The sequence below is a fragment of the Lepus europaeus genome, chromosome 6 (assembly GCF_033115175.1).
Source record: "Lepus europaeus isolate LE1 chromosome 6, mLepTim1.pri, whole genome shotgun sequence".
Lineage (NCBI taxonomy): Eukaryota > Metazoa > Chordata > Mammalia > Lagomorpha > Leporidae > Lepus > Lepus europaeus.
Window position 1 is genome coordinate 76928810 of NC_084832.1, and position 12940 is coordinate 76941749.

The following is a 12940-nucleotide window of genomic DNA, read 5'->3' on the forward strand; positions in this document are numbered from 1 at the left end:
AGGGGGAATTTCACCCACGTGGCTGTGGCTGGGTGATTCATAAGGTTCATTTTGTTGCACCAAATAACCCAAAGTTGCCATAGGTGCTTAGGACCAGGCCTCAAAACCACGGCCAAGCAGCATGGGTCTGATGGCAAGAACACAGGTGTTTGGGAGCTGGAGTCCCCAGCGATGCTAGGATTGGCTCCAGATTTTCCTTCTTTGAACTTTTCTAAATTTCAAAGCATTATAATAAATGAGTCCATTTCTGACAAACTTTGGCATTCCAAATGTTAATGATCTTACTATGTTGGAACTGCTTTTGATTAACACACACACATACACACACACACACACTCCCTCCCTCACTCACTCACTCACCATCCTATTTTCATCTCTGGAATGCAGAGGGGTCAGATACACAAGTCCATGTGTTTACTTGAGAGCCATCAACTCCCAGTTAGCACGGGCAGTGGGGAGACTGAGCCCAATGAGGACTGTCCACAAGGGGCAAGGGGTGCTTCTTTTAGACACACAAGACGGAAAGACCTGTCATATTATAGAGCACCCGATAGCTCTAGTTATGAATGTCACATTTCATTCCTTTCATAAACAAAGTCAATGATTTATCAATGCTCCCAACTCGTGACCCAGCCAAGAGAAGAATGCTAGCCACTTTTACTTAGCATGTGCCTGTCTCAGACCAAAGGGGCTGTGCTCAGGCATTGAACGGTAGCTGTCACTTATGTGCCAAGGCTAATCTGAAGTGTCATGGGGATTGTCATGTCTTGTGAGGGCCAGTCAATGTGCTAATGTCAACTCGGATGAAATCCAGAAGCCAGTGGTGATGCCAATCTCTTTGTGCACCTCAAGGGAGCTGGGAGGGAGCTGTGCATCACACGGAAAGCATCAGTGAACAGAGAGGCCTTGCCCCATGGGATAGGGGCCAACTCCCTTTGGGATCTAAGCAGAGCATACTCAAATCTTCCCAGGGTTGGTGACTTCAGATGCAAGGAGGAGAGACTGGAAGCCATGAGGCAATCAGCTAAAATGTATAAGAAATGATGGGAACAAACACCGAGACAGTGGTGCAAAACAAGGGGAGAGAAGAGCAAGCATTGGCAGGTGACTGGAAGATGCAGAAGCAGGGTGTAGCTACAGAGCATTCCAAGGTTCCAAATTTGAATACTGAAACGGAGGCTGCTCCAACTGGCCAAGATAGAAAACTCCAGGAAAGCTGCAGAACGGTGTTTTTTTTAAAAAAAGATTTATTTATTTTACTTGAAAGTCAGACTTACAGAGAGAGAGGAGAGGCAGAGAGAGAAAGAGAGAGAGAGAGGTCTTTTATCCGCTGGTTCACTCCCCAATTAGCCACAACAGCCAGAGCTGCACCGATCCAAAGCCAGGAGCCAGGAGCTTCCTTCAGGTCTCCCATGTGAGTGCAGGGGCCCAAGGACTTGGACCATCTTCTACTGCTTTCCTAGGCCACAGCAGAGAGCTGGATTGGAAGAGGAGCAGCCGGGACTAGAATTGGCGCCCATATGGGATGCCGGCACTTCAGGCCAGGGTGTTAACCCGCTGCACCACAGCGCTGGCCCCAGAACAGTGTCTTTTGATGCTGCAAGCTTGAAAGGCCTGTAGGACATCCACCTGGATAGAATCTGGTGTTTAGAGGGCAGAAGTCAAGAAGCAGATCTTAAATCATGGCCAAAGCCACGGAAATGAAGAGCAACCTTAGAGAGAAAATGTGGTACAGGAAAGCTAAGGATGGGACCTGAGGGGTCAAGGGGAGCAGCTGGTGCAGCAGAACCAGAGAGAGGGCACCGTTACCAAGGTCAAGGCCTAGAACTGGTATCAATCACAGGCACTGCTGTAGCAAAGACTCAAAGGAGTCGAAAGGATTTGCCTGTTCTGCCATCAGTGCCTTTGTCTGGAGGGAGACGGTGGGGTCAGAGAGCAGGGACACGGTGGCATCCTGGGCACATGGCAGAAGACCAGGGCTGCACACTGAGATATCCGATTGTCCAGGCAAGGGGCATGGCCCACCTCAAGCCTCTCACAGCTCTTCCTCCCCGGGCCACCCTCACCCATGTGTTGCTCTGGCTTCCTTGGCATCTGATATGACTCTCTGCCTACTTCAGATCTCAGTGTGAATGTGAGCATCTCACTGGGGCCTACCTAACCGCCCTACTCAACACAACAAACATCTCCCGCATGTATACAACCTGAGCGCTATTTTCTTCTTCCTTTCCATAACGCTGTCACTTTCTAATGTACTGTGTAATTTATTTCTTCAAAGCATTTATTGTTTATTGTCAATCCCCCCCTACTTGCGTGATCACTCCTTGAGGGTTATTTTGTATGCTGAACATTCTCCCACACCTACACCATACCATGGTCCTGCTACAGTACCTGTGGAGTGAATGAGCATTGCAGAGGATGCTAACATCTGGAAGAGAGATGCAAATGAAATACTGCTGAGGCATGAGGAAGAAAAATGAATTGCAGATCATGAGATTGGCAAAAGCTTTGCAAGACAGTGAGTGATAGTTCAGTTGGATCTTGGGGATTAGCAGGATTTTAGCAGCCAGAAGTAGGGCCTGGGGGTGGGGGTGGGGCAGCAGGTGTTTAGCCTAGTGGGTAAGATGCTGGATGGCCAAGATGTGCATGTTCCACAGCAGAGCGCTTGGGTTTCATTCCTGGCTTGGGTCTCGACTCTAATGCAGACCCTGAGGGTAATGAGGTTGGCTCAAGTGCTTGTACTCCTGCCATCCATGTGGGAGACTTGGATTGGGTTCCTGGCTGCCAGCATTAGCCTGGCCCTGTCCTAGCCATTGCAGGCATTTGAGGAGTGAACCAGTGGATAGGAGCTTGCCCATCAACTTCTCAAAAAAAAAATAACAAAAAAAATTTTAAAAAGAAGCAAAAGTTGAGTGAACATGCAGGGGAGGGGACAACGACTCTGGGTGGGGAACTTCTCACAGGTGCGGGGAGAGGTAAGCCACCTGGGGGCCGGAGCACAGGGGCTGGAGCACTGGAGCCACAGGGGCGGAGTTGCTGCTCTGGTGTTTGGTTGTGTCTGCTGGACTTCAAGGTGGAGATGGTGAGAAGGTCACCAGAAAGAAGAACTTGAAACGTGCGAGAAGGATCTGTGCTTGAGACACAGGGTCTGAGAGTCCTCAGCACATCAGTGGTGTTCAGAGCCCAGCGCCTGGATGCCACCCAACGGAAAGAGAGTGGAGAGAAGAGGACCAAGGAAGGAGGCTGAGGGTGCCCCAAGGGGATGAGGCCAGGGAGAGGGGGGAACCCAAGGAGGGCTAGCAAAACAGAGGGAAAGTCGGGAGTGTGGCACCTAGGAAGGCAAGGAAAGACAGTGTAAGAAGATTCACCTGGCTCGGACGTGGCTGCCAAGGGATGCCGGGGAAACTTGCCAAAGTGACTGGTGGTTGATGGCAAGGAACAGGACACTGGCTGGCAGCACACACAGGAGACAGTGTGGGTGAGGTCAGAGCATCTGTCATTGCTAAAGGAGATCGATGAATTGAGGACATGTAGGGAGCTAGGTAGCAGGGCTCTCTTGAGGAGCTCACCTCCTCAAGAGGCTGGCCTACGTGGGGAGATCTGCTTCACAAGGAGCATGGAGGCCATGGGGTGTAGACAGTGAGAAGGAGGAGCGTATGGTGCAGGTGCATGGGCAGAGTGATGGGGCGGGAGCTGGTGCAAGTTCCTTCCTGATTGCTTCAGCTTTCTTAATGAGTGGAGGAACATGGCCACTAGCTGAGATGAAGATGGGGCGTGTTGGAGATTTGAGGGGGGAAGAGAAAGAAGGGAATTCCAGGGCATGTGAGCACCCTGGGACTTGGGGGTGCCTGCCTGGGGGTTTCCAGGGCCTGCTGGAATTTACGATGAGCCCCTTAGGTGGGGCGGTGTGTTTGCTCCCTGTTGCACATGTTCATCATTTCCTCCGATCTGTACTCCTTCTTCAGCCTCTGAGCTCTGCAAGCCCTGGGCTGCACACAAGCTCAGCGGGGCCACCTGTGCTAGGTGGAGCAGAGGTGGGCTGGGCTGCAGGAAAGTTCCACAGAAAGGCACAGGCAGCAGAGCTCAGGGGAGTCCCCGGCTAGGCTAAGAGACACAGCCCAGGAGCTTGGGAGGTCCTCCTCTGTGGCTGCGATGGGTGTGGTGGCGGAAACGGATGAGGAGAAGAGCCGATGGAAGGGACCTTAAGATTAGCTCCCTGACACTGAGCAAACTGAACACCTGCTTTCGCCTCCCAGGGGTGACCGGCTCCATTGCAGGTTCAGAGGGATCCCTGCCCCCTCACCCTGAGGCCACGCCTCCTGCCAGCGCCGAGCCCAGCAGACGTGACCTCTGCAAAGCTCTGGACCCATGGCTTTTGCGGGTGACTCCCCACGTGTGTCATCAGGTAACACGCATCATCCTGGTGCCTGTCCATTGCGTACTGTACTTCCTGTGCCGGCCCCTCGGGGGCTTTCCCTGTGTTCATTCATGGCCTCAGGGAAGAAACCCCCCAGTCTACAGACACAGAGCAGGGCCCCCTGGGTGTCTGCCGTCCTCTCCCTCAGTCTCTCCAGCCCCAGGCTGACCCATCTCCCTTTCTCTGCCAGAGCCAGTCTCCTAAAACATCTGTTTCAGCCTTGGCCGTGGTTAGGGCACAGGACGTGGTCCAGAGCAGGGCATACGTGGCCCCTGACTAGCTTCCTCATCCTCTCTCTCTCCTTCAAAGGGGTCCTCCAGGCCCACGTCCCTGAATGCTCTCTCATGCTGTCCCCTCCCCTCCTCCATGCCGCTGGGTGTAGCTCCCCTGTGTCTGTGGCCTGTCCTGGGCGGGCCCCTCCGCTTCTCCTCCAGCTCCAAGGGGACTCCCCTGGGGAAGCTGTGCTGTCAGCCTCCCCCAGCTCTGGAGGGTGCACCTTCCTCAGGGTCTCTCCACACCCAGTGCCCATCTCTCCCCAACTCCCAGTCCCCACGGGCAAAGGGGGTGGACTATCCATCTCCCCGACAAGGGTGCAAACATGATGAGAAAGCAGTGTTTTGTACTTTTTTTTAAAAAAATTAATCTATTTGAGAGGCAGAGAGAGAGCGCGAGCGAGCGGGAGCGAGCGAGCGAGTGACAGAGATCTTCCATCTGCTCAAATGAATACAACAGCCAGGGCTGGGCCATTCTGGAGCCTAGAGCCAGGAACTCCAGCCAGGTCTCTCCCATGGGTGGCAGGGACCCAAGCACTGAGGCCATCACCTGCTGCAGGAAGCTGGACTTGGGAGCCAGAGCTGGGACTTGAACCCAGCTACTATAATGAGGGATGTGAGCGTCTTAACCTGTCCCTTAACTGCCGAACCCAACATCTCCCCTGAACCCAGTGCGGTCTTTTATTTGTTTAAATCTGTACTTTTAAGTTCATTTCTTGGAGAAGCCGAGTCCTAGACACAGGTATTCTTTTTACACATAAAAACAGGAATGTTACTAATTTTAGAGTGAAGTCAATCTCTCCTTGGTATCTTTCTGATACATATATATATGTATGTATATACATGATATATATATATATATATATGTATTTAAAAAGCTCTAAAATTTTAGGTTTTTCTGCCAAGAAATTCTCTGAAATAGATTGATGTCGTGTGCTCTAGTAAAGCATTTTTGGTTTGTTGTCCTGCTAGTTTTTCTTTTCCCACAGAGCTCAATGTTTAGCCCTAGGTTAGCAGACAAATTGGCAGTAGGACATACTGGGATAAAAAAAAAACACAAATTCTTGAACATGTTTTTATTTGTTTGGTTAGAGAATAGCTATTGAACGTCTTCTACAATCCAAGGCAAGTGCTTGTCTATTTATTGCTCTTGCAAAATATTTCTCCCTGTTTTATGTTTGTCTCTAAGATTTTTCAGGCTCAGGCATACCCCAGAGTGTGTCTAAAGCAGTGTGAAAGCAACAAAGTAGAAGTTGCATTGTATCCGCAATCATACATTAAAGGTAATGACAGAGTGAGCGCTGCACATGGTAATTAGTTCACAATGTGCTCCCACAAACGCGTGCAGACACCATGATTAATGCTCCCTGGAGCATTTGGTCCCCGTAACCAGACATCAGTGTACATTACCAGAACTCGCCTCTCCCTGGAGATTATGATAAATACCGTGTTGCTTCCAATACGGCTCTAAGTGATCAGGCCTGGGTGAGAGGGGTGCCAAGGGGGAGATGGAAAGAAAATGCAAAGTGTGTTCTCTGGAGACTTAGCTGGTAACCAGTGAAGAACAAGCCAGCCAGCCTGCAGGGTGGCTCCAGGGAGACAGAAGGATATCAAGCCCAGCCCCACCCCCATGCACACACCTGCGGGAGTTCTAGAATTGGTTAAAAGTGCTCTTTCAAACTGGTTTTCTGCTGGTGGGTGCTAAGGCTCAGGAAGTAAGGTAGAGAAAGGAAGCCGCCACTTCAGCAGACATCCGGAGCCTCTCTCCTGGTCTCTTGGGACAAGATGAGGGGCTCTCAGAGTGTGACATCATCATCATAGAGCCCTGTTGGTGGCTTTGTCCTAGATGAACTGTTTAGCAAGGGAGGAGAGATATGGTTCAAGTGCACAACTCCAGTCTGTAAATATTTGCTGCCATGGGCTGAATGCTTGTGCCGCCCACCCCCCAACCCCCTGTTCTTCTGTGACATCCTCACCCGCTGGGTGATGGCATCTGGAGATAGGGTCTCAGGGTGAGATGAGGTCATGATACAATTAGTATTCTTACAAGACACTGACACTCTTCAACCGGTGTGCATATGGGATGCTGGAGCTGCAGGCTGGGGCTTTAACCCACTATGCCACTGCACAGGCTCCTGACACTGACACTGACGCGCCCTCCTCTACGTGAACACACGCTGAGATGGCAGCCACTTGAGACAGGATGACAGCACTCATCAGAAACAGACTGGTGGCCTTTCAGCCTCCAGCACTACAGGAAAATCAGTTTCTTGGGGTTGAGCAGGGTCCCCATGACTTGCTGGGACCACAGTGTCCCCCAGAACTGTGATTCATCTGGAGAGCTCTCCAGCCAGCCCCACCCTGCCAAGTATTCATGTAGTCATGAGAACAGTGGAAGCCAGCACTGACAAAGTCTTGAGTGCCAGACTACTGCCTGCCAAGTTTCATCTCATGAAATCCTCCCACCCCCTCCAATGAGGTAGGTCCTGTTTGTATTATACCGTTTTAAAGACGAGGAAGCCAAGGCACAACTTCCCAGGGCTCCAAGTGACACTTGACTTCAGAGACTAAGTTCCTGACTATCGATTTATTAAAAGAAAATCCTGAAGAGTGATTATGGTCCATGCCATAGCCAAGCTGACAGTGGGGAACAACAGATGTGGCTCCTGCCCTCCCTGACAAGTAGACAGCCAACAGACGAAGCACTCCCCATCTACTCTGTGAGACACGCAGTGAAGGAAAGGAATGGGATCCGTGGGATACGGTTAGCTATGCTGACTAGGAAAGAGCTGTCAGAGAGGCAGGCTCAGGTGTCTCACTCACGTGAGCATCCCCAGTGCCCAACACCATGGGTGCACAGTAGGTGTTCACCCAATGTGGAATGGCTGGTTGGAGGAAGGAGCAAGAGTGGAGGGCTCAGGCCTGGCATGTTCAGGAGTGTCTGTTCAGTTAGATATGCAATTATACGGCCTGAAGACACAGAGAAGTTGAGGGATGAAAAAGTGAAGGGGGCTTGGATACCATCTGCTGTGCTTTGAACATGGTTTGTTCCCACTAAAACTCATGTCAAGACTCAGTTCCCAATTCAGCAGTGTTGGGAAGTGGGGACTAGGGGGAGGTGCTTGGGCCATGGAGGTGGAGCTCGGGAGACCGGATTCGCTATCCTGAGAGCCAGTTATTGCTAAGCAAGCCCACCCTCGGTGTTCTGTTTTTTCTGCATGCACCTGCCTCCCTCCTGCCTTCCACCATGAGTTTAAGCAGCACGGGGGCCTCACCAGAAGCCAAGCAGATGCTGGCATTACACTCTTGGATTTCCCAGCCTCCAGGATCACAAGTCAAATAAATCTCTTTTGTGTATAAATTCCCCAGTCTCAGGCATTATGTTACAGCAATTAAAAAACAGGCTGACAACACAGAAAGGGGTGATATTATTGGAGATGGGATTGGCAACCAGGAAGAAGCAGAGTAGGATGATCAGAGTTGAATTACTCTTGCCACATTTAAAAAGTACATTAATTCACAATCACATGACTCTAAAGATAATATCCCCCCTCTAGCTTCTCTCTCCTTGCTTGCGGGACGGTCCCCTCTGCGGGGAATGACTGGCTGCGTGGAACCCTGACATGTTCCAATAGAACAGTCACCCAAGTAAAGAGGAAGGGTGGTCCCAGTGCCCAGGTGAGTGCCACCCACTGCCAGGCTTCCCTGGCCCTGGGATGGCCAAGCTTACCCATAGTCCAGTTTCAGAGGGGCAGCTTCCAGGCCACCAATCTGACCGTAAGGCTCCAAGTTAGACAGCTCAAATAGCTGGAGCTCATGGCTTCTAATAATAATAATAAAAAAACTAGGCTGACTTGCAATAAACTTTAAAATTTCTACTTCACCTCTGTAGAAACAGTTTATCTTCCATTAGCTCCGTAACCCAGGGGCACTGAGCCCAAGGTCACCAGCCCAGCTCCCACCATTTACAGACTTCTCTTTCTCATGGTTCTGGACCTGGTCACACGCGGGCCTTTCTCCATCAGCTCCCTGGGCCCTGGATTCCAGCACTTGGAGACTCAGACCCCAGCTCACCACTCAGTCCCATCCTCTGTAAAATGGGATCCTAGCAGATCCTACCTTACAGGACAACGATGAGGATTCAGTGAGACTGTGGGTGAGTCCAATGCCAGGACTCTGCGCTGCTGCTGTTGGAAATTGACAACATAAAGGTGTCAAATCTGCAGAGGGAGGGCTGAAGGCCTCCTTCTGCACACTGGAGGGTTAACTCGGTCCTTACCTGAGTTCCCCCTTTCCTAACCTGGACCCTGGACCCCTCTTGTCTGTTCGCCCCGAAGCTGACAGAGAGAAAAGTAATTTTGTAGGCCTGAGAAAAACAATGGACTGTTGGGCCTGTTCACATGAGACAGTCGGGCCACTCCAGATTCCACAGCCTCTCCTCTGCCTCTGTTAAATGTCTTTCCTTCCCCCACCATGTAGTCCAACAGCGGCTCCTGCCTCCCCAGAGTCTCTCCACTTCTGAACTGTCAGCCCAGAGAGTCTCCACCAAGCTACTCTTGCAAGCTTTGAACTTCTATGTGTGTAAAAAACATGATAGAGTTATCGATATACTTTTGAAAAGCAAAGTAGACTGAACTTTTAAGTCTAAATGTGGACCTGACATTTTTATTTTACAATAGTTGCTATTATACTGCCACACTGATAATTGTTAATTAATAGAATAACATGTTAATGGATATGTGTAGCTTATCAAACTTCATATTAAGATGAATTGTTTTAATAGTCTAGATGATCTGGAGTAATGTTCATGAAGTGGTTAAAGCATAGAGGACTAGCGACTTCCGGAAAAGACAAGATGTAGAGGAGAAAACCCTTGGGACTGGTCTTCCAGGGAGCATAGGGGTGTCCCATAGTGGGCAGAGCTGCCGGGATGCTCTGCAAGCCACGCCCTTCGTAGCCACGCCCCCCACAGCCTCAGCCTCCACAGACAGGGATCACAGTTTATTCTCTCTGCACTGCCATTACCTTTTCCTTCACCCTTGACAGGAAGTTTTCCACTGAGCTGCACCTGCTTTGCCCTGGAGCATTACTGAAGTTCCGCACAACGGCCACTCACGTCCTTTGGTTCTCCTGATCTCCCTGCCCAGCCTGAGGCTCACTGGGACTGAGTTCTGGTGGATAATAAGATAGGAATACTATTTTAAATCTAAAATACGGTGTGATAAAAAAAAGTACTAAAATTGATGTTTTTCTCATCTGGCCCATCTCTTTTTTCAGGAAGTACTCCCCCAAAGGGGCCCTTTGTATTTGAAGTAGTGACAACACCATGACAATAGGCCGAACAAAGCCGTAACTGTGGAGTAGCTTCAACTCACAGGTGAATTCTAGTGTTTAGTGGAAAGAGTCTCATGACTTTGTCCTCCCACCACATAGGTGCACAGTGGTCTCCCCTTATCCACAAGAGACATACCCCGAGGCCCCAAGGAGTGCCTGAAATCCTAGGTAAGACTGAGCTCTATACTTAGAGAGTGTTTTCTGCCATCCATACATTCCTACGATACAGCTTAATGTAGAAACTGGGCACAGTCAGAAACAATCGCCAATATCTAATAACAGAGCACAAGACAATGTAATAAAAATGAAACTGACGAACTGTTTGTTTTCAGAATTTTCCATTCTGTGTCTTTGGGCCACTGTTGACTGGGTAACACACTGTGGAAGGTGGGAGTGCAGATAGGGACAGTGGCTATGCTTGCTGTGCGAACTCAGAGGCCAACGGTCACTCGCCTCCTCACTTGAGACCCACTGGTACTCACTCGGCACCGACAATCAGCTTGTTATACTGTGGCATGTGGATGGTGCCCACCACCTTCCTGGGCTTCCGACTGACAGACTTGTCCTAAAGGGTGCAAATGAACAACTCAGGGCATTTTAATAAGAAAGCAGTGTCACCTGCCTCAGGTCATTCTTGTTTGCAACCTGCGTGCTTCACTCTAGAGTTGTCCGGGTTCTTCTTCTTCCGGTGGAAAGCGCCTCGTCCCCTCCCTGTACGGAGGACTTCCCTCTGCGGCTGGAACTTCTAGTGGGGGTCATCAGGGCCCGGAGGGAGAGGCTGGGGTTCTGTATCCTCCAGCCTGCCGCACAGAGACCTGACTACAGCATAGGCTCAACTATTCATCTCATGTGACCACAGAAGAATGACTTGAAAGGCAGAACACTCCCTGAAACGGGTCATGCACTGTTCTTCCTGAAAGTCCTTCCCAGCGCTCTCTGCCTTCTGATTTCTGATTCTGAAATTCAGTAAGTTCTCTCAAGACAAACCCCAGCTTAGCAACCTAAATGGACATAACCATGAACGGAGGCGAAAGAGGGAAAATTCTTTTCCATTTGTCATTCATTAAGACGTATGATCAATTATATGATGAAATCATGTGTAATTCAGCACTCTGGCTGATTTCAGAAGCCAGATGAAGCATTATCTGCTACTACATATAGAGATCATATTTTATTTGCATTCCATAGACTAGCAAAATCCAACATGAATATATTATATTCAAGGACACAATTTATGCAATCATGCCACTTAAGGAGCAGTTTAAAATAGCAAATAAAATCAAACTGTAGCACTCAGCATCCTTATCAAATGAAAATCACATACAAAAATCCGCTTTCTTCTTTTCAACTTCAGCTGCAGGGACCAGAAATAAATAGCTCCATCTTCTCTGCTCACGATTAAGGTGTCATCGGGCACGGAGAAAATGGGCAGCCCGGTCCCCTGCATGCCAGCCTCTGTGCCCAGCAGGCAGCAGGAAGGAAACCTGCTTCTGTCGGGCCCAAGCATCAGCTTGCTCCAAGTACTCCAGCAGCAGAAATGTGCAGAGGCCAGCCGGGAGAATAAAGGACAAACTCATTAAACACCCACCGTCTTTCCTTGCTTCCAAATATGGAAGCATGGATAACTCCGTGCTTGGACATAATTGTTAGCACATGAACTTGGTTGCCAACAACTTGGGGATGATAACCAGGCTATGCCTGCTTAGCCGAGTCCCCCCTGGGCTGCTGACTCCCTCTGCCAGGCTCTTTCTCTAAGGTTGATGATGATGATGGTCATGACAATGACCGTTACTGAGAGTGCGCCATGTTCCACGCCATGTGGACTTTGATCTCAAGCCGCACGATAACTGCGGGAGGCAGGTTCTACCATTCACCCCATTTTACAAACTGAGAAACTCAAGCTTAAAGAGGTTAAATGATGTGCTCAAGATCAAGCACCTAGTAGGTGGCTGAGCAGGGACTTGAGTCTTCATTGGTCTGAGTCTGCAGTACCTCCCACCAGGACGCTTGTCTCATCTAGAATATTAACAGTAAGCCTGTGGGAAACTAATTCTGTCATCAAAGAGGGAAGGGCTGGGGATATCTTTGATTTAGGAAGATTTTCATTTTCTCTTCATTTTCCTCCAAAGCTTACTTTGCTAGAGGCTTCTCTTCTCCTTCCTGGAATCCTGAATGCTTCTTTTCAAATTAGATGACAATGAGAACACGTTTATTAGATTTGGTTGGGGAACTGTCTGAAGGTATAAATAAAGGTGCCTTCCTACTTGGCTTGGTCATTTTAAAATTTAACTTTTTTTTAAAAAAGGTTTATTTATTTATTTGAAAGTCACAGTTACACACAGAGAGAGGCAGAGACACAGAGAGGGAATTTTCCATTCGCTGGTTTACTCCCCAAATGGCCGCAATGGCCAGAGCTGTGCCAATCTGAAGCCAGGATCCAGGAGCTTCTTCCGGGTCTCCCACATAGGTGCAGGGGCCCAAGCACTTGGGCCATCTTCCACTGCTTTCCCAGGCCATAGCAGAGAGCTGGATCAGATGTGGAGGAGCCAGGACTTAAACTGGTGCCCACGTGGGATGCTGGCACTGCAGGTGGCGCTTTACCTGCTGCGTCATAGAGCTGGCCCCTTAAAACTTAACTTTAAGGGTGGGCATTTGGCCTAGTGGTTATGACACTGGTTAAGACACTCTTGTCCCACCCAGGAGTGCTTGGGCTCAGTGCTTGGCTCCATCTCCTAACTGCAGGTTCCTGTTAATGCAGACCTTGAGAGGAAACAAGTGATGGATGAAGTAGTTGGGTTCCTGCAACCTACATGGGAGATCTGGACAGAGTTCTTGGCTCCTGGCTTTGGCCTTGGCCTTGGCCAAGCTCTGGCCACTGTGGGCACTTGGGAGTGACTCAGTAGCTGGGAGCTAGCAT